Source organism: Leopardus geoffroyi, chromosome A2, assembly GCF_018350155.1.
Source record: "Leopardus geoffroyi isolate Oge1 chromosome A2, O.geoffroyi_Oge1_pat1.0, whole genome shotgun sequence".
NCBI lineage: Eukaryota > Metazoa > Chordata > Mammalia > Carnivora > Felidae > Leopardus > Leopardus geoffroyi.
In genome coordinates this window covers 100077422-100103143 of record NC_059331.1, presented here as the reverse complement: position 1 = coordinate 100103143, position 25722 = coordinate 100077422, and the positions used below count along the sequence as shown (strand labels likewise).

General features: G+C 36.5%; 1 long non-coding RNA gene and 1 pseudogene across 4 annotated transcripts in view; both read right to left on the bottom strand.

The window, feature by feature from the left end:
• Positions 1-25720, bottom strand: part of LOC123606461 — a 283317-nt gene extending 257597 nt beyond the window's left edge. For 2 of the 4 annotated variants that reach the window (XR_006716295.1, XR_006716294.1), the window contains exons 1-2: positions 25571-25720; positions 20889-20966 (exon numbers count right to left, since the gene is read on the bottom strand). This is a non-coding gene — a long non-coding RNA (uncharacterized LOC123606461). Of the gene's footprint in view, positions 1-16201; positions 16572-20888; positions 21047-25570 lie in introns of those variants that run through there. The other 2 variants (XR_006716293.1, XR_006716292.1) reach the window with 2 other exon arrangements.
• Positions 11341-13003, bottom strand: LOC123606459 (annotated as a pseudogene).
• Positions 25721-25722: the final 2 nt, after the last annotated feature.

Here is a 25722-nt window from a genome sequence, read left to right as displayed (position 1 = left end):
AATGGAGTACCACTCAGCTATAAAAAAGAATAAAATCTTGCTATTTGCAACAACATGGATGAATCTAAAGGGTATTATGTTAAGTGAAATAAGTCAGTCAGAGAAAGACAAATACATGATTTCACTTACATGTAGAATCTAAAAAACAAAACAAATGAAAAAAAAACAGACTTACAGATACAGGAAACAAATTCTTGGTTACCAGGTGGAGCGGGGGCTGGGGAGAGGACAAAGTAGGTGAAACAGATTAATAGGGACAAATTTGCAGTTATAAAATAAGTAAGTCATGGGATATAATAATGTACAACATAGGGAATATAGTTAATAATATAATTTTGAATGGTGAGAGTTACTAGACTTATTGTGAAGATCATTTAATAATGTATAAAAATTGAATCACTATGATATACATCTGAAACTAATAGGATATCGTATTTCTATTGTACTTAAATAAAAAAATAATTAAATAAATATAAATAAAAGTCAATAAATATATTAGGTAAAAAAAAAAATTTCCTAGTCCCTGTCCAACATGCTGGTTGACAATCTCTTAGGAAATAGTAAGGTGATAGAGCTGTAGAGAGGTGAACACAGAGGAGACAGAAATGCATATGAGGAGCATTTAATTCCTATCTTGGGAGACTATGGAAAGACTTGGAGGACAAGTTCTCTACAGTTAAGTCTATGTGGTAAGTGAGAGTTATTCAGCTGAAAAGGGATTAGTAGAAATCATTAACAGTAGAAGGAACTAAGAAAGGAAGAAAGACCCAGCATATTTGAAGTGCTGCCCACAATCCTGCATGGCTGTGGCATTGAATGTGAGACAGAGAGAGGAAGGAAATAAGGCTAGAGAGGAAAGCCATGTGTAAGGAATACGAAACTGACTGAAGTCAGCAAGGAAGTAAGTAGCATGCTTAAGCAGGGACATGACATAATGAGATTAGTGTTTAGTTTTTTTGTTTTGTTTTGTTTCATTGGAGATACAATTGAAATATAACACAGTAATTTTAGGTGCACAACATAATGATTCAATATTTGTATATATTATGGAATCATCACCACGAATCTACTTAACATCCATCACCATACATAGTTGCAATTTTTTTCTTATGATGAGAACTTTCAACATCCACTCTCAGTAATTTTTAAATACACAATATGGCGTTATTAACTATAGTCACCATTCTGTACATCACATCTCTATGTCCTGTTTATTTTCTATTTGGCAGTTGGTACCTTTTGACCCCTTTCACCCATTTCATGTCTCACAACCACCCACTTACTGCTGGCAACACCAATCTGTTATTGATATTTGTGACTTCATTTTTTAACCCCACATATAAGTGTGATCATATGGTATTTGTCTTTCTTTGACTTATTTCACTTATAATGACCTCAAGGTCCATCCATGCTATTGCAAATGGCAAGATTTCCTTTTTTATGCCTGCATTCCATTTTCATATATTATACATCTATATATTATGATTACACATATAACAGTATTTATATTATATATTGTATATTTTATTATACTTATAAATTATTTATAAATGTTATAAATATAATATATAATATATATGTAATAATATAGTATAATATGACCAAATATAATAATAATATGTAATATGCCTATATCATTTTCTTTCTTTTTTTTTTTTTTTTAATTTTTTTTTTTCAACGTTTATTTATTTTTGGGACAGAGAGAGACAAAGCATGAACAGGGGAAGGGCAGAGAGAGAGGGAGACACAGAATTGGAAACAGGCTCCAGGCTCTGAGCCATCAGCCCAGAGCCCGACGCGGGGCTCGAACTCACGGACCGTGAGATCGTGACCTGGCTGAAGTTGGACGCTTAACCGACTGCGCCACCCAGGCGCCCCGCCTATATCATTTTCTTTATCCATTCATCCACTGATGGACATTTAGTTTGTTTTTATGTCTTGGCCATTGTAAATAATGTTTCAATGAGTATGTGGGTGCAGGTATCTTTTTGAGTTAGTGTATTTGTTTCCTTTGGATACAGAATTCCAGAAGTGAAATTGCTGGATCATACACACAAGTACACAAGTGTTCTTTTTTCTCCATATCCTCCCCTGTTTTAAATTTTTTAACACAGATTAATTAGTGTGTTAAAAAGATCACTTTGGCTGCTTTGTGGACCATGGATTAAAGGGAGATAAGAAGAGAAGCAACAGTCATACATGGAATTTAAGAAACAAAACAGATGAACGTATATGGGAGGGGGGAAAAGAGAGAGGAAACAAACCATAAGAGATTCTTAACAGTAGAGACAAAATGGAGGGTTAATGGAGGGAGGTGGTGGGAGAATGGGCTATATGAGTGATGAGTACTAAGGAGGGCACCTGTTGTGATGACTGCTGGGTATTGTATGTAAGTGATGAATCATTGAATTCTACTCCTGAAATCAATATAGCACTGTATGTTAACTAATTGCAATTTAAATAAAATTAGAAAAAAAAAAGAGAAGAGAACTAAGTCCAGTTCAGGAGGTTGTTGTAATAATCCAGGTGAGAGATGAGTGTGGATCAAACTATAGTAGTGGAGAAAGTAGATTATTTCAGAGATACCTAGAAGTGGATTTAACAGGTCTTGGCTACTAAAATGAAATGAGGGTACAAGGCAAAGAGCAGTGCCACTAGTTTGGGGAGCCAGAGAGGGAAAAGAGGAGATATGGAGAAGTGGAAAGTAGTGCAGAGCAGGATGAAGAGGTGGACAATAAAGGGGGGGGGGGTGCACGCCACACCTTGATGCTAATTAAAGAATGATGTTTGTTGTAGATATCATCAAGTAGGCAGATAAGGAGGTCCTTCCTAGCACCCCTGAATCACTCCACATAGGTGAACACTTATAAGTGTCCTGCTGGTGAGTGGAAGTAAGTTCAAGTTGGAATGGGCCTAGGAGGAGTGCTATGGCCCAAAGTTGCCTGAGATCCAGATCAGCCCAGTTGTGGATACCAGGGGTGGGGTACAAAGTTGCTGAAGGTAAGACTATGGGTCTATGTGTACTTTCTCCTTACTCGACTTAGAACAGTGATAGTTAACAATTCCTCATTCCTTAAATACATATCCAGTGATAGTGTTCCTGAGACTTGCAGCTCAACCTTACTCATTTGATATTGCTACACTGATAGTGTTCTACCAAACAAGAAATGAAAGAATTAACTCCAAAAAGTCAGTTTTACATTCAAAAAAAATTTATACTCCTTTTAAGGAAAATGAAATTAATAATCATTTACATCTGGAGAAATAAAATTTCCTTTGCTGGAAGAATGGTCAAAATATACATATTGGATCTTAAAAACAAAGACAGACATGGAGTTTTTATGTTAATATGAGTGATATTGGAATGTATAGGAATGACAGCTATACACTCAAGGAAGGGGACTGTGTGCTTGATGGTTTACAATGCGTTCAATTACTGGGTAGATCAGCGACTCAAGGCTTTTAGCAGTGCGAAAGGCTGTTAGATCACTTACCAACCCCTATTCCATACCCCCACCAGCACAGGATTCTTCTCTTTGGTATGTTCATAAGAACTCTGTTCAGTCTCGTTTTAAAGGTCTTACGCTTGGAGGTTTTAATCACCTTCTTTAGAAGACTCTTCCCTCCTATCATAGGAAGTATGTCCTTAAGGGAAATTCACTGATACTTAACCCATATTTTACTTGTTATAATTTCCTATTACTCTAATTAATACCTTTCTCTGAGCTTTTCCTTGTGACTCACCCACCCTGTATCACCTCTTCCTCTGTGGTGTTTTTGCCATTTAGATCCCTTGCATGTGGATAGTCATCCTGAGTCTCTAGTCAGTCTTAATAGTTAGGAAATGTTTAAGCCTGTAGTACTAATAAATCAGCTCAAGGTATAATTAGAGGCTTAACTCTGCGAAGAGAAGATGTAACCCATTTGTTAATAACATCACTTAGGTCTTTTGAAAACATTCCTGCCTAAAATAACTGAGTCAAATTAAGAACTAGCCTTAAACAAAATGTCAAAATAATGGGCTTTGAGGACACTGAGAGCCCAATTCCTCTACTGAAAGTGTAGCTAAGAATGCGCTGCCGCTTTCTGCTAGTTATTCCATAGGCAAGTTGACTTTTAGCTTCTCCAAAGTTGATTAAAATTCAGTTGTGATTAATATTCGCTGATGTACTAGATACTTTCATTTAATCCCCACATTATACTCACAGACAGTACACTACAGCTAAGAGATGTTAAGTAACATTTATGATACCATACAGTAGAAAGTGAAAGACTCAGGATATAAATCCACGTCTTTTGACTCCAAATCCTGAGCTCTGGAAATGTTATTCACCTGACTCAGAGATGATTACATTATTACTTAGTGGGCTTGAGTCTCTCCACTACACCCTGAGGCCTTAGCAAAATATCTGCTTTGTATTTTCTGCTGTGCCATAAAGCATCTGGGCACTAAGAACAAGCATGTTTATGGATGTATATAGAGCGATGGAATTCATATTCTCCACCTTGTAGTAATCCATACTTCCTTGCTCAACCTACTTCACATTTATTCCTTTTGTGTTCTTATACAAAATGGCCGCTGCCCCCTTTTATGGACAAGGTGCTCTTAAAAGTTTTCCCAAGAGCACAGAGTAAGTAGAAAGTGGCTGAGTTCAAAATCAAACACAAATCTCTCTGATTCCAAAGCTCTTCTTTCATTTGTTGAAAATAAGTGAAGGAAGCCTACTTTGCTTCCTCATCAGGAATCTTGTGGGGGGGGCAGGGGGGGCGGCGGATAACCAAAGAGTGATTGCAACATGTTTTGCAAAGTAAAATATGTCAGGGAAGAACTGATAGTATCAACAAGCTCCATAGGAATTGTGTAGATGATGAACTTTAAGACTCACTAAACTAGTTTTTCTGTTGTGTAATTCCTTTTCTTGTCACTCTCCTAAATATGCAATGTCATCTCTTATGTACTGTAACCTGTTCAGTGATAGCTAGTTCTAATTTTATTGCTACTTGGGTAAATTATGTTTAAAATTAAAGTTAGTAATTTTTAATGAAGAGAACATTTTCTATGACTAAGTAAAATATCAAAAGAGCATGTAACCTGACAAACACTACTTCAGCCAGGTGGTCATGGTGATTATCAACAGTGATAAATCATGGGATTAAATTGGCACTTTATGTCTGTGGTCTTGCTTCCAAAGATTGTAACTTCCATCCAATTGAGAAAAAAATTAGAAAAATCTCATTAGAGGGACATTTTACAAGATACCTAATATAGATATAGCTAAAACCAAAAGTACTCCTCAAACCTGTCAAGGTCATCAAAAACCAAGAAAGTCTAAAAAATTGTCACTGTCAATAGAGGCTTAAGGAGAAATGATTAAATGTAATATGATATCCTGGATGATATCCTGGAACAGAAAAAGGGACATTGGGTAAAACTAAAAAAATCTGAGTAGAGTACAGACTTTAATTAAAAACAATATATTGATATCGGTTCATTAATTGTGACAAATATACCATACTAAGGTAAGATGTTAATGACAGAGGAAACTAGTTGTGGGTTATATGGGATTCTCCATACTATCCTCATAATTTTTCTATAACTCTAAAACTGTTCTAGAAAATAAAGTTTATTAGAAAAATAGCTAAAATGAAAGATTATGTAAATAGAATTTTGCTTTGAATAAATTCCTTAAAATATATATTCTCCTCCCATTCTCATGATTTTGTTATTTTGTTAAATTTTTTTTAATATTTTAGAATATTCTAAATAAATAAATATTTATTTTTGGGAGAGTGCAAGTGGAGGAGGGGCAGAGAGAGGGGGACAGAGGACCCAAACTGGGCTCTGCTCTGACAGGCTGACATCAGTGAGCCTGTTGTGGGGCTCAAACTCATGAACCACCAGATCATGACCTGAGCCGAAGTCGAATGCTCAACTGACTAGGCCAACCAGGTGCCCCTCATGGTTATTTTTTTTTAATTGCAAGCACACAGGAAAAATAGCATTTTTTAAGTTCACAGTAAATGTGTTTATCATGGAAGTGTAAAAAATTACTTTTCCCTTGCAATCATGAACAGAGATTAAGAAACTCAGGGCTATTTTTCTTTAGCTTATCATTGATTAATTATGATCTTTAAAAAGTCATTTTTCCATTTGTAAAATAGATAAAATTCTACTTCATGGAGGCTTATATAGTTTAGTGAAATGAAATAGATAAATAGTGCCTAAAAGAGAATTACTTTAGGGCTAAAGTTATAATATCAGAGCTTTTTAAAAATAATCAATGATCCATTTCACCCACTGACCAGAATATTTGACTTTCCTGTCAATGAATATGACTATAATGATTTTATTCCTTTGTTGAATTTTCTTCACACAAATCAGATGCACTTAAACTTGGCTTAAATACCAAAACATGCTGACACAAGTTGAGGACAGAATTGCATAGACAGTCCACACCCTGGCTCCTGCTCAGTTTTTAAAATCCAAGACACAGTATAACCCAGCAAGTCACTGTTTCATGAATCAGCCCCTCGATGTGAGGGGGAAAGTCCTTGGCAACCTGACTGTGCTGTTCTAAGGTAAGAGAAGTGATTGCCTAGGGAGAAGACATCAAGGCCACCACATGTACAGACTTGCTCTGCCCAGGATATGGGGAATTTTGCTTTGCTTGGAATCAGCCCCAGAATTCAGAAGTAAGCTAACTATAGCTTGCTTCTCTAATATCCTAAAAATTCATGCTTTTCATAAGACCCTATGTGCTGGTTTTCATATCTGTGCTTGCTTTGCTCTGCTCACCATCCCTGAGCCCTTGGAGTTGACACACCATTGCTTGATCTAGTCAGGTAATGTGAACTGGAGTGAGGCAATCAGCCATTCAATTCAGTCACAGGTGTGAGTGTAGAAACACCCTCACATGTAATCAAAGGAAGTCACAAGACAGCAAAGGCAACTGCAGGTTTTGAAAAGAGACCTGATTAGGTCTATACCAGAATCTAGGTAGCTAGAGTGGGGTATGGTCACCACTTCTGTGGTGTCTGTTGTTGTTATGGTTTATGCTATCATTGCTTAATTCAAGAGAATCTCACCTGGTGGGACCAACAGGAGATAGAGAGGCTACTCTTCTGTGGGGTCCAGTCTCTGACCTAAGGTTATTTCCAACTGCTCCTTTTATTCCCTCAAGTAGGCCCATGGAACTCATGTGATTAGACTTATGACTCATGGTAGTTACTAACAAGAATTTTATGGAACATAAATTCACCACATGACTTTAAAGTAGTAAGACTGAATTTCATAGCCTGCATTCCTTTTCTCTTTATTGCTGTGCCTACTGCATCTATCCCTAGAGATTCCTCTTTTTTCTCATCTCCAAGACTGTGAGTGGATCATGGACTCTCCAGTACTTAGTTGTTAACAGTATGGACATGCACACCATTTCTGCTTTAGAAGTTTAAACCAAAGTACTATAGGAATGCTGACACCAGAAAAGAAAAGAATGTAGTAAGCACGGGGGAAGTTGTAAAACAAAAACAAAAACAAAAACAAAAACAAAACAATAAATTATATAAAAGTCTTCCAGTCATAATCCCTAGTCTGAAGTCGTGGGATAACACTCATTGGTATTCAGTTCTTGTTCATAAGGGTGGAGTTTGAAAGAAATAAACTTATATTTCCTATCTAGGGGTAATGTTTATTTTTCAGAAACTTTCAACTAAATGTTACCAAATGTAGTGGGCATTTTCACAGGAATGGGTATTTAAGGAATTACCATCTCCTTAAACATATTGAGATACTTACATCCCTATCCAAAATTCTTTGAATGCTAAGGAGTTATTCAGTCAATATACTCAAAAAGAAGAACTTGACTTCAAATTTTACTTCTATCATTTGACTCATGAGGGTAACTAACCAGAATTTTATTGAATATATATGTGATTCTGAAACAAATGCAGAAGGCTCTGTGGCTTGGTTTCTAATTTCATTATCATCTCTCTACTCAGCAATGTTGCTTGGACTCAATGCTAGTCTAGGGTTTTTTTCCTCATTTAGATCCAGAGCTTCATCTGACAGAGTTTAGGCATATGTTCGATAAAGTCACTAGAAAACTTTATTAATTTATAACACTAAGAACATTAATTTTTTTTCTCTAGATACTGACCTCAGAAATGAACCAAGGACAGACACAGGCCTAATGACTATGGAGGTAGGGAATAAAGCAAAGAGAACATTTTTTAAGCTGAAACAGCTTGAGGAAACTTCCCCTTACAATTATGGCACCACAGACTTATATCTGCCCAGGAGCCTAAATGTTCCTGTCACTAGTCTGGGGGCCCTTAGTTTACAGACATGCCCCCAAATTCTTACTTTATAATTCCCATCTTTCTGGATGCCATATGTACCCACACTTTCTGTATCTTCACCCTCAATGCAACCCTCTTACAACCTTTGAACAATGTCTTCTACGTTCCATTTAGCTGACTTCTTATGGGAAAAAAGTGCCTATGTATATTAATTGCTGTCAGTCCCACAGTAGGACTTGCCTTTTTTCTCTCCTTTAAAAAAAAAAATGTTCTAGCATTCATCTTATTTTGGTCTGTTTTGTATATCCAATTATTACAATTGCATACAGCAATTAACTCAGCACATTTCAAATTTGTAGTTATATCATCAGTTGACTAGGTACCATAAGCACAAACAAGAGCAAAATGGTATTATAAAATCACAAAAGAGAATCATATAGGATATACATTCCTTTGTTCCTCATCCTATATATGTGAATGGGGGAATTAATATAGGTTGACATAATGGTAGGGATCTTGGCACTTTAATACATAGCAGTAAATGAAGGAGTGTAATTGAACAATTGCCAATCTTGTGTTCAGTCATTACTGACTTGAGGTTTTATTTTTAAATGTTTATTCATGTTTGAAGGACAGAGTGTGGTAGGGGAGGAGCAGAGAGAGGGGAACAGAGGATCCAAGGCAGGCTCTGTGCTGACAGCAGTGAGCCTGATGTGGTTCATGAACCATGAGATCATGACCTGAGCCAAAATCAGCCACTCAACCCACTGAGCCACCCAGGTGCCCTACTGACTTGAGGTTTTAATTCAATGGACATTTGTTTTGTTCTAAATAGGAGTGTTTGCAAATCTTTGACAGAATAGCAGAGAAGCACCCAGAGTGGGGAAATCGTATTGTAATTATTATTAATAAACACACTGTAATTAATATAGCCTCTGAAGTATTTTTACCTAAATTTTGAAAGGATCCTGTGATTGGGATAACTGGATATGAAAAAGAATAAAATTGGACCCTTATTTCACACCATGTATAAAAATTAACTCAAAATGGATTACTGACCTGAATCTTCATGACCTTGGATTATGCAATTGTTTCTAGACGTAACCTAAAAGCACAAGTGATAAAAGGAAAAACAGATAAATTGGATTTCATTGAAAAAAAATTTTTTTAAGTTTATTTATTTGAGAGAGACAGAGACAACGTGAATAGGGGAGGGGCAGAGAGAGATGGAGAGAGGGAGAATCCCAAGCAAGCTCCACACTACCACCACAGAGTCCAATGCCGGGCTGGAAATCAAGAAACCATGAGATCATGACCTGAGCCGAAACCAACAGTCAGATGCTTAATGGACTGAGCTGCCCAGGCACCCCAAGCTTAAAAACTTTTTAATTGTAACTATGTGAGATGATATGTTAATTAGCTTAATTGCAGTAATCATTTCACAGTCTATATGTATACCAAATCATCATGTTGTACACTTAAATATATACAGTTTAAAATATATAAATTACAAGATTAAAAGCTTTTTGCTTCAATGGATACTGTTGAGATAGTGAAAAGGCAACCCACAGAATGGGAGAAATTGCAAGCCATATATCCAATAAGGGACTTGTACCCAGAATACATAAAGAATTCTTATACCTCAACAATAAAAAGACAACCCAATTTAAACATGGGCAAAGATTTGGATAGGCATTTCTCCAAAGAAGATATATAAATGTCCAATAGCACTTGAAAAACTAAACATCATTAGTCATACAGCAATGCAAATCAAAACCCTAATGAGACACTACTTCACACCCATTGGGATGGCTATAATCAAAATGACAGACAATGACAAGTGTTGTCAAGGTTATGGAAAAACTGGAGCCCTCATACATTGCCAATGGTAATGTAAAATGGTACAATGCTTTGGAAATAGTTTGATAGTTCTTCAAAATGTTAAACATAGAGACACTATAGGAGTCAGCAATTCCACTCCTACTGAACTCATTCCCAGTTATATCCCATGAAAAAATGAAAACAAATCCACACAAGTTCATAATAACCAAAAAGTGGAAACAACCAAAATGTGCATCAACTGATAAATGGATAAACAAAATGTGGTATGCCCATATAATTTTATATTATTTGACCATAAAATGGAATTAAGTATCCATACATGTTATAACATGGATGAACCTTGAAAACCTTATGCTAAGTGAAAGAAGCCAGACACAAAAGACCACATATTATATTTTCAATTTGCATGAAATGTCCATAATAGGCAAATCCATAAAGAAGGTGATTAGTGGTTACCAGGACCTGGGGGAAGGGGTAACAGAGACTGCTAATGGATATTGGGTTTCTTTTTGGAGTGATGGAAACATTTTGGAACTGGATAGCAATGATAGTTGCAAAACTGAATATACCAAAACCCTGGAGTTGCACTCTTTAAAATGGTGAATTTCATGGTTTGTGAGGTAGGTATATGAAATATCCACACTTTAAGGTAAAGAAACAATGGTTCAAAAATGCTAAGGACTTTATTAGACTAATGGTTCTCAAAATGTGGTTTGCAAATCAGCATCAAAATCACCTGGAAGCTTGTTAGCAATGCACATTCTCAGGTTACTCCCCAGGTCAAACGAGTCAGAACTTTCGGAGGAGGAGCTCAGCAATCTGCGTTTTAACAAGCTCTGCAGGTAATTCTGATGACACTCAGGATTGAGAGTCACTGGGTTAGTTATAGCTTTAAAGCCTTATTGCTCTCCTGGTCACTAGATGTATAGCCTTTGGCAAGTTTCTTGACCTTTCAGTGCCTCAAATTATTCATCCAGAGACATCATTCTTCACAGGGTTATTATGAGGATAAATGTTTAAACACAAGTAACTTGCTTGGAAGAGAATTTGCCACTCAATGAGCTGAGTACTCAATAAGAATCAGCTTCTGTTATGTAACAGTACTGAGCTGATATAGGAAACAAATGTAGATCCCCTCACTTGGGGAAACTGAGTCACAGATATAAGTTTTCTAGTAGCCACATAAAAAAAGTAAAAAGAAATGATAAATAACATATTTTATTTAACTCAATGTGTTAAAAATATTAGCATTTCAATATGTAATCAACACAAAGTTTTTGGATAGCTTACACTTTCTTTTTCAAACGGAGCCATCAAAATCCAGTGTGTTTTATACTTAGAGCACGTCTCAATCTGAACTAGCCACATTTCAATTGCTCAGTAGTTACCCGTGGCTGGTGGCTGGTGTACTGGACAACACAGCTCTTACTCAAATGCCATGCTCTTTTCCTTACCTAAAGTTCCAAAAAAAAATTCAGCATGTAGTCTTTGAGGATATTCAAAGAGTGAAATGATGAGGTGGGGACAAGCATAGAGCATCCTTTACTAACATATTCCATCTTAAAAGGTGATGTTGGGTTGCAGATGAGCTTTGAATCCATGTACTCAATTGCATATTATTACACAGGAATTATCTGGTGAACTGCCTGAGAAGATATTTTTTTTAAGCTTTAATTCACTTTATTTTTCTTACAGCTGAAGCCTGGGTCCTCTGCATGGAGACTCTGGTGTGGATCTTTACAAGATGGTCAGTAAATTCCTGATAAGGAGACTTGGTGAACACAGTCTCTTTGCAGAGGTCAGGGGTAGGTCTTGGAAATGGCATCAAAAGTGGCCTTGGCAAGGTTGCCCAGGGTGGCAGTGCAGCCCCTCGCTGAGGTATAGCAGTCGTCCATACCGGCCATCATCAGTATCTTCTTGGGCACAGGGGCTGAGACAATGCCAGTGCCTCGAGGGGGAAGGATGAGGCACACCAGCACAGACCCACAGTGGTCATGGGACAGTGTGAGGCTTGCTGCTCTTGTTCCCTGAGTAGCCTCCTTGCACAAGGACAATGGAAAGCTTGGCCACGATGATGGCCCCACAGATGGCAGTGGCTACCTCCTCAGAGCAGTTAACACCCAGACCGATGTGTCCATTGTAATCTCTGATAGCAACAAATGCCCTGAACCTGATCGTCTGGCCAGCATGGGTCTGCTTTTGCACAGGTATAATCTTCAATACCTCATCCTTGAGGGATGCCCCCAGGAAAAAGTCAGTGATTGATGGGCAGGGAGAAGACAGAGATTTCCTCCAGGGAATTGATCTTCATGTCCTTGACCAGGTAGCCCAGCTTGGTAATGGGGATCCACTCCTTGTCCTCCTTGAGGATAATCTTACTGGAATAACATAGTAGACTGCCGGCCTTTGTGTACTGTTTGTTCTTGTTCATTCTTGTATCCATAGAATCTAGAAAACTTGCTAGGCACATTGCAGGCACTCAGCACACTTTTTTTCAATTAATGAATGAACATTGAGAGTGATTTTCTAACTTAACTTTTAATTTTATTACAATTTTTTTTCAAATATCTGAAAACATCTAAAAATTCCTTTCATATTGTCTTTACTTCTCAAAAGCAAAATCCACTTTTTGTCTTCTAAATTGATTTATGCTTTTCCTTATGTTTAAATATTTATCAAGTCCCTAGTAAAGATTAGATTTCAAGAACATAAGCCTGTAACAGAATTGCCAATATTAAGGGTTTATTTTCTGTGACAGAAGACATAGTTCATATATGTAGAAATATCATACAAAGATCACAAATGCAATTTTGTTTGGATTTTTTTATTGCTGGTCTAAGAATAAATGGAAGCAAATATCCAGAGTTTCAATATTAATGAGTCTTCCTCATTCTCAGTAGCAGTAATTATAGGACATACTTTTACATTAAGGGCCCACATCCCTGGATAATGCTGACATTAGTACAACTTACAGACTTAAGTAACCTGCAGAAACACTATTGATATACGGGTGGAATGGTTTCCTAGGAAATTTGATACCTGGAATGAATTAGTTTCTTACTGAGTTCCTAGAATCCTAGAAGAAAGATACTGTGGGTAGTTAACTCAGATGGAGTAAAAGACAAGGTCCTGTTAACAACCTAGTCTTCCTTGACTCACTCTATGGTTTTCTTTATGCTCACTCCCCTCCAGCCACACTAGCCTCCTTCCCGTTCCTCAGACACACCAGGTTTGCTCTGACTTTCCTCTTATACTTAATGTTCTTCCCCCAAAATTCACCTGGCTACCTCCTTTCAATTCCAGTCTTGCTCAGATGTCTCTCCTCCATGAGTTCTACCCCAGTTGCATTATTAAATACAGTCACCTGCTGGGATTCCACCCCCTGTCCCTCATCGTTTTACCCCACTTAGCACTCATTACTCCTTATGATACACCATCCTGTGTTGTTTATTGTTCATTGTGCTAGAATGTAAGTTTCACAAGAACAGAGATCTTGTCTGTTTTGTTCACTGATGTACCCTACCCTAAAGTACTGGTTGGCTTACAGCAGGCACTCCACAAATCTTTGTTGAATGAATAGTTCACTCATAGACCAGATTCTTTAATAGATTTCTTTTCCTTTTCACTTTTTAAGCCTGCTCTAGTATTAAGATCAGCTGGAAGGTTTTGCAAGCCTAACTGTGAAGCTGAACTCTCCCAGCCTTCTAGTTGGGCTTGCTCCCTGAAGGGTCCTGTCTCTGGAATTCATTTCTCTGGGCAGGTTGCCAGGAGCCTGAATTTGTCGTCTTTGGTGTATGATGCAAGATTTAGGGTTTTTGTTTTTCTTTTTGGAGGGGCGTGTTTCAATTTTGGCTAACTTTATTGTTTTGTCTGGAGTTTTATTCTTGTGTTGAGTTTTGTTTGTCTGGGTTGATCAAGCAATTTAGCAACTATTCTTCACAGAACTATGGAATACTAGAAATTAGAGCTGAAAAAGACCTCATGGTTGATCCAGTCCATCCCCCTTGCCATTGAAGTCTTGCTCTGCACAATACAATGTCCACGGCTTTGTTCAATGAGGTTTTAAATGTCCTCAGAGATTCCTTTGGGCACCCACTCAACTAACCTAATACTCTCAACAACTAACAAAAATTCCTAGTGTATGTCTAAACTCTCCCTTTCTATTTTCATTTTATTTCTATGTGTCCAAGATGTCAAGCCTTTTCTCTTGTGGGATTTTATATCTTTCAAAGAAGTGTGGACTTATATTTCTGCTATATCAGTTCTTTAGCCAACTATGCATGCATTCCTACCTTCATTCTCTTCAATTTTGGTTTTGCTTAGTGAATTCTTTCAAACTCCTTACCTTTTTATTTAGTATGTGTAGTTTTACTAGTCATCCATTGAATGACTGTAACATAATGCTTTTCCTTCTGAAACCTTAAGACAAAGCACTGCCATCTACCATATGGAATTGCAAATATATCCAATTTGCTGCCATAATCAACCTAGGGTGTTTTCATTTTATTCATCAGACTATTAAACAAGTTCTATGCAATGCTCTTCCCTTGACTTTAAAATTTTGATGATAATTGTGTAATATCAGACATCTCACTTAAGCCCTTTGTACTTTTGTTTTTCCATCTGCAAAAGGAGAGAATATTGGCTTCAGCCTGCTTTGCTGTAATCTTATGAAAATAAAGATGTTATATTAGGGCTAAAGAGAGATCTTTCAGAGATAAAAACCTTTCACTTCCTAGCTTTCAGAATCACATGGAATAAATTATTGTCAATACTATGAAGTTCAAATGGCACTCTTTTTTTTCTGGTTTATAGTAATTTATGCTAGATCAATGCAGCTCAAACTAATTGTAGTAAAGGGCAGCTTTCAAAAATTTTCAAATGCCATGGACTGATTTTTTCAAAATACAAAATCACAGGGTTCAATGAAATAGGAAGAGTCAGTTTTTATATTTTTCTTTTCCCAAATGGGCAATGGTTCATGGACCCTACTTTTAGTAGCCCTAACCATCATTGTCGTCACTTTCAGATAAGAATACTTTACAAATATTTCTCTTATGAAGATTAACATAGTACTTGCTTTTACCTTTCAGCTTGTTTTCTGCTTCACTCGAAAATCAACTTTTAGAAAAAAGAGCCAATTAATCATTTCCCCCAAAATATTTGGTTATATGTTTCCCATTTATTTATCTTCACTTTTTTTGAAGTGTAATAATCCCTAATTTATTTCATAAAATCAAATCTGAATGAAAAATATGTTTATGAAAGAAAAATACATCTCTTGGAGTTTACACCAAGTCAGCATCTTATAGGATAGTCTCTTGGTCACACAATGCCAGTTGCTTCACTGCTCAAACTGTCACTAGTCTCTAGCAATCCTGACCACGGCCAGGGCAACACTGTTGACAGCAGAAAACCACCAGTCCAAGAAGGTAAAAAACAATCTTGCTTATTCCACTTTGTCTGGCACTCTGCCATCAACCTGCACTTTTTGGATTTAAGACGCAGATTATATGTCACCAATAACTGGAGTAGCTATTACATAAGCTGGTTATAAGATGCCATGTGCTTTCAACCGGCATCTTTTATAGTTTGGGCATAACAAAAATTTAGTTTTAGCACTCTTTTCTGAAATAGGCTTCTCTTATTTTTAGTGGGTTTTAATTACTTTGAGAGGGAATTAAATAAAAATATACTGAAATATCATTTCTCCAGGGAATTAAAAAAATAAAGTTTATGGGAAAACATGAAATGTAAGGAAATATTAAATATAGTAAACTGCGCAAATGTAACATAAGTTACACATTGGGCTTTTTATGATCTAAAAATCTATTCCAAGAAAAAGAAAAAATGAAACTTGAAGACTTATGAGCTTGTTTCAAAAAATACTAAAAATAAGTTCCAGCTGGTGTGAGAACATGGTAAAGGTATAACATGGTACTAGGGTAAATAATAGCACAGGATGGGTGAGGCATTGGCAGAGGAAAACTTTAAATGCATAACATTTTATACTGCTTTTTAAAGGAATTTTTACAAAAGTAAGAAAGCATATATACACACATCAATAGCAGAGAAAATGTATTGAAACAATATATCAGATATGTTTTCTTTACATAAGAGAAAGCACAAGGCCAATACGGATTAATCACTAATGAATTTAATAAAGTGAACAAATTATTAGCTCCTAAAGCTAGTTATTTTATTTTCTAATGTTTCAATGTGCCAGATGTTTCATAAAAATAGTTTTTATTATTTAAAATGATTTATGAAGCTAGAATGCCCAACTTTTATTTCTGTGTTAAAATTTAAGAGTTAAAAACCGTTAACAAACAGAATTTGCAGTTCAGTTAGCAGTCACTGAATGTGAAAAGAGTTCTTAAAATGCTCCTCTTTAGAGCCATTCTTGTTCCCATAGAAACCAATGTGAGATCCTGGAAAACAAGGTAAGTTCTAAAATAATCACCATTATAAATACCCATTATATAAATGTAAATACAGGCAATTGAAATGATTTAGATGATTTTGAAATTGCATATCATTTCCCAAACCATAATGATTCCTTCAGAGTGGTTCTTGTCTGTCATATAAATACAGCATTTACAAAATTTTTAAAATTCTTATGATTTACTTGTGAGACCATAATCGCCTTTTCAAACAAGACTTCGGCATGCAAATATCGAGTTTTGAACATGTATTTTGGTGCAAGATGAGTATTTTGGCTGGGCTTTTCCTTTGGGTAGATTAAGTACTTACCATTATTAGTATTTGGATTTTATATAACCACTTCTTTATTCATTATTAATTGCTCTACAATGAGATCTAGATATTTTAGAGTTATTTTACGATTATAAGTTTTCACATTTTTATTTATCCAAGCATTTTGTCATGTTAAAAGAACCAAGAAATCTTCTTTTATTGGGATTGTAATTCTTTCCAAAGTCCAGAACCGATCATTGAGTATAGATAATAATATTAATAAAGATGTGTGAGTTGCTCACAGATATACATCCCTCTAAGAGATAAGCTTCCTAATGTTTAAGGAGCAAGAAAATTTCAGAGGTAAAGTTCCAATAGTAAGAAGCAAGCATTTTAATTTAGTATGGCTGTTGAAGGAGTTCTGGATATGCTACCCCAAAACATGCCACTTTGGTATAGTGATTATTTTGAGGTGAAGGCACTTGAAAAACAATAAATGCAGGGAGAGGCTTTCTCTGAACTTCCCTCAGCTTCATTAAAAAAGAGCCTTCAAAAGTAATTCAATTGTCATAAATTCTCTCCCTGGGATTGACTCCTACCATTGGGAGGAGACCAGAAGTCAACACCACAGCCAGACAAACTTTGTCACAAACTATTATATCTCCCATCTATTCTTCTAACGGCCCATTCATTTTCCCTAAAAATAATTTACTGTCCCCTAAGTTGCCTATATCCTCTCCTTCCTCTGTTAAAGATGGCATATAAGTTCTCAAATCTCACCACTTTTTTGAGTATTCACTTTTTTTTACTCTGTGATGTCCTAATAAACATAATATTAAAAATTAATAAATTACCTTTTCTCCTGTTAATCTACCTGTTGTCAATTCATTTTATAGACTCAGCTATTGAACCTAGTAGAAGAGTGAAAGTCTTTTCTCCCCTACACTGTTAAAGGAGCCACAAGTTATAGACTAGTCATGCAATGTTGTTAGCTGGATCAATGTTCAGAAACTCGGATATTTTCTCTTCCATTTCATCTAACCCTTGCTTCTTAAAACTTAGTGTCCAGAACAGCAATCTGAAAGCTTGTTAAAAATGTAGAATTTCAGGGGCACCTGGGTGGCTCAGTCAGTTAAGCATCCAACTCTTGATTTCGGCTCAGGTCATGATCTCACGGTTTATGAGTTTGAGCCCTGCCTCAGGCTCTGCCCTGACAGTGTGGAGCCTGCTTGGATTCTCTCTCCCTCTCTCTGCTCATGCGCTCTCTCTCTCTCTCTCTCTCTCTCTCTCTCTCTCTCCCTCTCAAAATAAATACATAAATAAAACTTAAAAAAATTGTTTTAAAGATGTAGAATTTCAGGCCCTAGGTAGACTCACTGATTCAAAAGCTGCATTTTAATGAGGTCACCAGTGGTCTGAATGCACATTAAAGTTTAGAAATACAGCTAGTCTCAAATATTTGCTCCAAACAAATTTTTGCTTTATTCCAGTTGGACTGATGGAAGCTACTAGGATATAAACTCTGAGCGGGGAGGGACTGTGTCTGCATGTAGCATCTGTCCATCATGTAGGTTTAGAATAAAATCCATAAACAACGTTAAGTAATTTTGAGAAAAGAGAATGAAAAAATATCCCTTTATTTCACAAATGACATATTTTCAAATTTTATCTTTTTAAAAGGAAATGTTCTTATATTTCATTTTGTTTTTACCCACTCCCCACAAATCAAACCATTAAACATATATCATGTGCAAAAATCAACTCAAAATAAATGGAATATTGAAATGTAAGACCTGAAGTTGTAAAACTCCTAGGAGAAAACATAAGGAAGAGCTTCAAGACATTAGTCTAGGCACTAATTTCTTGGACATGATACCAAAAGCACAAGCAACAAAAGCAAAAATAAACTAGTGGGACTAAATTAAACTAAAAAATTGTGCACAGGGAAATAAACAATCAAGTGAAAAGGCAACTTACAGAATGGGAGAAAATATGTGCAAACTATAATGTAACTAATAAAGGTAATAAAGGGTTAATCTCCAAAATACATATGGAACTCCTACAATTCAATAGCAAACAAACAAACAAACAAACAACCCAATTAAAAAATGGGCAAAGAATTTCAATAGACATTTCTCCAAAGAAAACATACAAATAACTAATAGGTATCTGAAAAGATACTCAACATCCTGAATCATCAAGGAAATGCAAAAAACAAAACAAAACAAAACAAACAAACAAAAAAAACCCACAATGAGATATCACCTCACATCTGTCAGGATGGCTATAATAATAGCAATAATAATAATAATAACAACAACATATATTGGCAAGGATATGGAGAAACCGTAACCCTTACATACTGTTTTTGGGAATGTAAAATGGTGTAGTCACTATAGAACACAGTATGAAGATTTCCCAGAAATTACAAGTAGAACTACTATACGAACCAGCAATCCCAATTCTGGGAATTTATTCAAAAGAACTGAAATCAGGATCTCAAAATGATATCTGGATTCCCATGTTTACTCTGCAGCATTATTCACAATAGCCAAGATACAGAAACAACCTAAATTCCCACTGACAGATAAATGGAGAGAATATTATTCAGCCTTAAAAAAAGAAAGAAATTCTGACGTATTAAACAACATGGATGAACCTGGAGGACATTATAATAATAAAATAAGACACTCACGGAAGGGCAAATATTGCCCTTACATGATTCCACTTACATGAGGTATATAAAATAGTCAAACAGAAAATAGAAAGGTGATTTCCAGGGGCTGGGAGGAGAGGGCAATGGGGAAATTGCTGTTAAATGGCTATAAAGTTCAGTTATACAAAATGAGTAAGTTCTAGAGATCCTCTGTATAGCATCATGCCTATAGTTAACAGTAATGTATTATGTGTTCAAAAATGTAAGAGGGTAGGGGTACCTGGGTGGCTCTGTTAAGCATTTGACTTTGGCTCAGGTCAGGATCTCATGGTTTGTGGGTTCAAGCCCTATGTCAGGCTCTGTGCTGACAGCTGAAAGCCTGGAATGTGCTTTGGATTCTGTCTCTCGATCTCTCCCTGCCCCTCCCCCACTCACACTCTGACTCTGTCTCTCTCTCTCTCTCAAAAATAAATAATAAAAATGTAAAAGGGTAGATATATTAAGTGCTCTTACCACAATTAAAAAAAAATAGATCACAGCAGGGTATAGAGCTGGCTGCACATGTTCAGAGTCTGACTTCATAATTATAGTTCACTTTTCTTAAAGACCTTAAAGATCTGTTTCAGGGGAAAGTGAATAAAATTTAAAAGTCCAGAAAGAATGAAAATGTGAACACAGAGCTATAGATTTATATGAAATAAGAGATGTTCTATAAACTATATCCCAAAGACTTTCTAAATCTCATCCTTTCTACATTTCCCCTGCTTTATTTCCATTGCTGAAAACTGCATATGGTGTAGTTTACCCCACCCTTTCAAATTTTCTCCTAACAGAGTTACACCTACATTTACCACAAATTTATGTAAACTCTGTTGATGGTGTTGATAGTTGTCTAAATGTTGTGACCTGGTGTGTAGAGAAGGGTCCTAAAAGTGTGCTTTGCAGATTTAATTTCATCTAGGACCTGTCCCTCGGAGACTGGGAGAAAAGCTGAAACAAATAGTTGTGTTCTGGATGTTAGAAAGAGCAGATAAAAAGATAGATAAGACATAGGAAAAGTTCAGTACTTCTTGATGACAAGCATGGATGCTGTTGGAAATAAACTCTTGAGGAGTTTTATGCATTGCTAGAGGGCAGAAATCAGCATTATCATTCTCTTTTCTACTTCAAACTATTACTATTTACTGCCTATTTACCACATGCCTTCTGAGTGTTTTACATGAAATAGTTCATTTAATCCTTGTAACAACCTCACAGGGAAAGTAATTATTCTTCCCATTTCAAATCTAAAAAATTGAGGTCCAAGAGGGAAAGTAATTTTCTAGGGCCCCTCAGCTGGTAAGTAGCAGAGTGTGAGTCGGGTAGAGTGACTCTAGAACCAAAGCTTTTTACATACCCTGAAAGGATGTCTTACAAACTTGATATGTAGACGTGCCTCTTCAGTCTTCATGGCTGGCTAATTAGCTGTGACCCCCTGAAGAAAAAATGAAGGTGCATTTGAAATCATTCCTTCCTCCAGCTATCACTCACTTAGCAGTCACTCACCATTTCTTCCTGGATAGAGACAGATACAGAAAGGTCAATCTTGCAGAATCCATTCTGCCTCATTAACTAAATGGTCACTCTATAGCAAACTTAAGGATTCAGGTATTTGTGGTATAACTAAAACTATGTAGATCCCAAACGGAACTTTGGTGGGGGGGGGGGGGAGATTTGCCAGAGACAAATGGAATCATCTACTAAAAAATCTGCTGCTAGCTTGATTTCTTCTGAAGTTAAATATAATCAACCAATTACAGATATGATATGTAAAGGCATAGTTTTGACTATAAACAATGCTTCTCGCTAATATTGTGGAGGGTTTCCTAGCCATACACAGCTAAGTCAATATTAAGATTTTATTTTCTTCTTCATTCTACCTCTTTGCCTTCTGCACTTCTGTCTACATTTACATCTTTGTTATTTTCCTATATATGTGTATGTTCAGCAGTGTAGAAATGATCCAGGGGTTCCTGTGTCAACTGTCTGCCTCTCTACACACTGAGATGCTTTTTTTCTTATCCTTTTAAAAGCTAGGAAATACAAATCAAAACCACACTGAGCTACCACCTTACACCAGTGAGGGTGGCTAAAATTAACAACTCAGGGAACAACTGATGCTGGCGAGGATGTGGAGAAACAAATGCAAACTGTTGGTGGGAATGCAAACTGGTGCAGCCGCTCTGGAAAACGTGTGGAGGTTCCTCAAAAAATTAAAAATAGAACTACCCTATGACCCAGCAATAGCACTACTAGGAATTTAACCAAAGGATACAGGAGTGCTGATTCATAGGGGCACGTGTACCCCAATGTTTACAGCAGCGCTTTCAACAATAGCCAAATTATGGAAAAAGCCTAAATGTCCACCAACTGATGAATGGATAAAGAAGACGTGGTATATATATACAATGGAATACTACTTGGCAATAAGAATGAAATCATGCATTTGCAGCAATGTGGATGGAACTGGAAGGTATTACGCTGAGTGAAATAAGTCAGAGAAGGACAGCAGCTATCATATGTTTTCACTCATATGTGGATCTTGAGAAACTTAACAGAAGACCATGGGGGAAGGGAAGGAGAAAAAAAAAAGTTACAAGCAAGGAGGGAGGTAGGCAAACTATAAGAGACTCTTAAACACAGAGAACAAACTAAGGATTAATGGGGGGAGGTGGGAGAGAGGGGAAAATGGGTGATGGGCCTTGAGGAGGGCACTTGGTGGGATGAGCACTGGGTGTTGCATGTAAGCGATGAACTATAGGAATCTACCCCAAAAACCAAGAGCACACTTTACACACTATATGTTAGCCAATTTGACAGTAAATTATATTTAAAAATAAAATAAAAAGCCCTTAGAATACAATAGCTCCATCACTTCTCAGCACTGTGACTTTGGCCATATTACAACCTCTCTGTGCCTCAGTTCCCTCAAGTATTAAATGTATTTCATTCATACTCACTTAATACACAGAAAAGGCTTGGCACGGTGACTGATACAAAGTAAACGCTAAATACATGTTAGCTATTGTTAACTTGTGGAGGAACTGACTTCTTCCTTGGAAGGAAGGGAAGGAAACAGAACCCACATTTAAAGACTTTTACGATTGGTATAGAGGGTCTGAGATATTTAAAATTTAAGTCCCTTATTTAAAATTTTTTTTTTTTTTCAACGTTTATTTATTTTTGGGACAGAGAGAGACACAGCATGAACGGGGGAGGGGCAGAGAGAGAGGGAGACACAGAATCGGAAACAGGCTCCAGGCTCTGAGCCATCAGCCCAGAGCCTGACGCGGGGCTCGAACTCACAGACCGTGAGATCGTGACCTGGCTGAAGTCGGACGCTTAACCGACTGCGCCACCCAGGCGCCCCTTAAGTCCCTTATTTAATAAGAGCTAACATGTATTTATCAGTTATCACATGTCAGGTATTGTGCTATGCCCATTATATATATCTATAATGTACATGTATATCTATATAGAGATAGATATAGTCATTTAATCTTTGTTATCTCTTCAAATCACTAAAATATATTTTGGAGAAATTAAGCAATTTGCCTAAACCCCCTATTTAGTAGGAAATGAGCCTAGATTTATATGCTGGTTCATCAAATATGTATTCTTATGCACTTAAGTTAGCAAAGCAATAATGTCTCTTACACTTTAATAGTTATCATTTTCCAGAGTTTTTCCATGTGCCATGACCATTTAAGTGAGAAGTTGCTCATTGTGGAATGTGCCACATGATTAAAATAAGTTTTTTCAGTGGTTCCAACATTCTGGACTTAACATCAAAAATTGAAAATTTAACATAAAATTGTTATTTGTAAATTATTCCTTTACATTAAATATATTCAATTTTAGGGGGGAAATCACTATATTGCTATTGATTTTTTCTTTTTCTAAGAATTCATACAAACATCAATTATATATCAAATAAATTAAATAATACACATAGGAGTTAGAATTTGGGACCCCTGACTTCTTGACCAAATTCTTAATAACATTTACAAAAATTCAGATATACTTCACATACCATAAACTTTATCATTTTGAAGTGTACACTCAGTAGTTTTTAGTACATTCACTATGTTTTGCAACCATCATCACTATCTAGTTTCAGAATATTTTATTACCCCACAAACCCCATATCTATTAGCAGTTTGTCCCAAATTCCGCCCTTCCCCATCTCCAGGTAGCTGTTAATCTTTCTGTCTCTATGAATATGTCCTAAGGCAAATCTTTTTTTTTTTTTAATTTTTTTTTCAACGTTTATTTATTTTTGGGACAGAGAGAGACAGAGCATGAACGGGGGAGGGGCAGAGAGAGAGGGAGACACAGAATCGGAAACAGGCTCCAGGCTCTGAGCCATCAGCCCAGAGCCCGACGCGGGGCTCGAACTCACGGACCGCGAGATCGCGACCTGGCTGAAGTCGGACGCTTAACCGACTGCGCCACCCAGGCGCCCCTAAGGCAAATCTTTTATCACTGCACAAAAATGGCAATCTCAGACCTGTGATTTGTTTTTTATTCCTTGCTGCCTAAATCAAACTGCCTGCCCAAAGCTTTACCTTGGTATGTTGTTCCCAGTGGCATATGTAATATATATGATAGAAGGCATGAGAGTGTGAAATTCTAAGATAGCTCATCAAGGTTAGCAAATGCTGCCATATGTATGGATTTTATTTTATTTCATTTCATTTATTTATTTTTGAGAGAGAGAGAGAGATGGAGGCAGAGAGAGAGAAAGAGAGTGAGCGAGCAGGGGAGGGACAGAGAGAGAGAGAGAGAGAGAGAGAGGGAGAATCCCAAGCAGGCTGCATGCTGTCAGCAGAGCCTGACCCAGGGCTCAAACCCATGAACTGTGAGATCATGACCTGAGCCAGTATCAAGAATCGAATGCTTATCCGGCTGAGCCAACCAGGCGTCCCAGTATGGATTTTAGTATGAAGAAATATACTACATTCTTTCTACATTTCCACTGTCTACATTTACTTACAGTTTTAGTTTACTTCCAATTTACTTCCAATTTTAGATTTTCCTCATCTTTTCTCTTCTTTCTCTTTTTATGGCATCTATTTATATAATATGTCAAATTATATACACTTTGAACTTGAGGACGGCTAATGTTTTTAGTAATGAATAGAAATCAAAATAGTATTATAATACTCATCTTATTTTTCCTTTAATTTATATCTAATTGTAGGATCCCAAATTCTAGTCCAAATTTGTGCTATATTTAGTTGATCTGTACACCCATACACTCTGTTCATTTCTCAGATAATTTCCTTTTAAGGTAGACATTCAAATGTATTGCTATGTTCCACTGTGATTTATCTGTTTACATGTCTCTGAACTCCTGGAGGGTAAGGACTTTGTCTATACATCTTTGATTTCCAGTATAATGCCTGGTGCATGACATAAACTATTGTTGTTGAATGAAGGAATAGGATTTAAATATACAAACATTGTATCAAAATTTATAACACTCAATTACATGTTATATTACATAATGTCCATCTAGAATATTACATACCCATGTAACAGATCTATATAGTTCACAGCTACATTAAAAAGTTTTTAATATTTGAAAAATTCAAAATGATACATTTTGAACACCATAAAATGTTACATGTATCGAATTTTACATAGTATTATGTTATAATAACCTGTAAATTAGTTATTACACACACAGAAACACACTGTTTAACACAGTATTCACTGCGTAATTATAAGATGGAGACACTGAATAATGTAAAAGTTTGTGGAGATTAAAGTCAGGTAAACAAACCTGTATTTGGATTGTCTAGCACTGCCTTACTGATTTTGCCTATTTCTTTCTGAACCTGAATTTTCTGTGACTGGAAATATTTAATATCAAACCGCTTAGGGAATTGGTTTAAGGATGGAGCTAATCCATACTAAGGGCCTGACCTTTAGGCCCTTCAGGAATTTTAGCGGCCACTTTATCCCTCAGACGTGAACTAAGTAAAGGTGTTTAATTTTTTAACACGAGTCTCTCTTCCAGTGAGGAAAACCTACCCGGACGCCAAATTTGTCAATTCAGAGAGTCCAGATAAAACGGTAAATGCTCAAAATAATCCGCCTCTAACTCTGACGGACTGCTAAACCCGCAGGTAGCGCTGGGCGGACTTCCACTATCCCAGCATTCCGCGCGCCGCTCCCGTTACTCT